This window comes from Elephantulus edwardii, unplaced genomic scaffold (assembly GCF_000299155.1).
Source record: "Elephantulus edwardii isolate Elephantulus edwardi_28Jun2011 unplaced genomic scaffold, EleEdw1.0 scaffold00058, whole genome shotgun sequence".
Taxonomy (NCBI): domain Eukaryota; kingdom Metazoa; phylum Chordata; class Mammalia; order Macroscelidea; family Macroscelididae; genus Elephantulus; species Elephantulus edwardii.
In genome coordinates, this window is record NW_006399808.1 from 13,674,789 (window position 1) to 13,677,141 (window position 2,353).

Consider the following 2,353-nt stretch of genomic DNA (forward strand, 5'->3'; position numbering starts at 1 on the left):
AGGAAGGAAGGAAGGAAGGAAGGAAGGAAGGAAGGAAAAAAGAGTAGAGTAGTGGCCCAGGGCCACAGTCTCTGCCCTCACAGACTGTTTATTCTCCGACCTGAACCAAGACAGGCGGCTCTGCCTGGACTCCACTGGGCTCAGAGGCCTTGCCACCACCTTTCTGCTGAAATTGTGGATGTTCATCGCATAGGCGCTGTACAAAGGCCCTGGGTTGTGGAGCTGCACCAGGCTGGCTAGCTTACTAAATGCCTGGGCTCAACGCGCTTCTGCTGCTCTGCAGTTCCCCCGCCCCCCGCCCCAACCTTTCGAGCAGAGCATCTTCCTTGGTATTGCCTTTGTCTGTGGCATGCAGCTAAGTTTTAGCCAGGCTTTTGGAAATCACTCGCTGGTACATGTATTTCACTATTCTAGATGACCTAATGACAGAGGCCAATCGACAGTCCCCAAAATTCTGTCCTTGGACTCCTTTCTTCCAAACCGCTATCTGGAGTAAAGTCGTCCTTTCTTCCTGGATCGTTGACACGGAAAAAAGTATCTTCTGGCTGGAGCTGAAGCAGATCATTTGGCCGAGTACCCTGGGGCTGTTGATGGTTATCTTCAGGGAGTGTCTGAGGAAAGTATCTATGTTTACAGAGGGCTCCAACATCAACCACATGGTGCAGAATAAACAGTTGGACACCCACACTCTGGTTATGAGCAGAGTGTACACCTGGTTCCGGCACTCTTCTTACATTGGGTGCTTTTACTGGAGTATCAGAACTCAGGTGTGCTCTGTAACCCAATCTGCAGGGTGGCCTATGCCTTGACTGTCTGGTGGTTTTTCTGAGATCGGACTGATGTGAAAGAGAGGAGTACATAGAGTACAAGAACAGAGTGCCTACATGTCTGTTGTTCAACAAAGGAGTCCAGCTGAAGCGATAAAGGGCCCAGCCCAGTCATCCTCCAGGAACTTTTTTTAATCATTTTGAATGTTATCAGTAATTCTTCTGGAATGTCACTCAAGATGAAATAGTGAGAAGGCCTTAGGACCAGAGGATCCCCAGGAGATTTGCTCTTGGGCTGGGTAGAGGTCAGACAGAGGTGAGAGGTGGGGTAGGTGGAGACACAGCAATACAATGGCCTTTCACTGCCTTTCAGAAGACGTGTCAAGGTGAGGACAGAGATTCTTCAGGAGAGAGATGATCCACTGTCCTCAGCAATGCCTCTCAGTAGAAAGCTGGCACCCGGTTTGTTAGCTTTAGAGAAGTGTTCAGCGTGAAATTTCAACACAGCACAGCTTTAACCTCTTCATTTCAGTTTTCCAATGCAGGAGCATCTATTTTGTTGCTTTTGTTTACCATACAGTCTGTACTGTCTCCTAAGGGAACCCTTCAACGGGTTTTCAGAAGCTATTAATTACACAGGAGAAGATTGCTCATCTTTCTCCAGGGGTGAATTCTAACTACATGCCTTTGGGATTGGAGTGCAGCTTCTTACCACACACTTTCCCCCCTCATTTCTTACCCTTTTTAAACAATTAAATGAAATAAATAACTTATCTATTTTTATTTTATACTGGTTTACTTAACAAAGTTTGTATACATTGTTTTTCACACCAGATCTTTCACCTTTCCATTCCCCACTCCTCCCTCTACCCATCAAATTGTGCAACCCTTGGTTTAAGCACCCCTTCCAGCCTCACCCCTCTACTCCTCACTCTCCTCCTTGGATACTCGTTTTCATTCTATAATAATGGTCCTATCCAGTATTTGTCTTTATGAGAGTACTTAGTTCACTTAGCATAATGCTCTCCAGTCCTTTCTGTTAGGTAGTAATTATTTGCCACACACTTTAAAAGATTTTTTCTTGTAAAATACTTTGCTAGTCATATATTTAACTGTATTTACTTATTATTTTTTTTTATAATAATGCCACTTCAAAGAAGGCCCCTTTTGCATTCAAAACCCCCATTTTTACTTGTCACCAAGTATGCATAGACAACTCAAGACGCCCTGGCTGTTGGTGGCTTTGTGGTACATGTTAGTGGCATCTATCACACTGTCTCCCCTACCCCTTTGGACTCTGCCAAGATCTACTTTTCTCACTCGGGGACTGGTTATCAGCACTAGGTATGTTAAAGATCTATCCTTTATCTTTATCCAACAAGCACTTAGAGAGTGCCTGCTCAGTACAGGTTATGTTAAAAAAAATGAGAAATACCTCTGTATTTGGGATTTTCTCTTTTTTGACCATCACTTAGGAATTTATGGTTCACTTTAAATCTCTTAACCCCATTGTCCCACATCTGTTTTCAAAATCCTGCAGTTCCTAATGCTCTTTCAAACTGTCCTTTCCTAAGGTGTTTGAGTGA

At 44.2% G+C, this 2,353-nt stretch overlaps 1 pseudogene; it reads left to right on the top strand.

Moving 5' to 3' along the window:
• LOC102861321 overlaps positions 1-924 on the top strand; it is a 25,261-nt pseudogene extending 24,337 nt beyond the window's left edge.
• Positions 925-2,353: the final 1,429 nt, after the last annotated feature.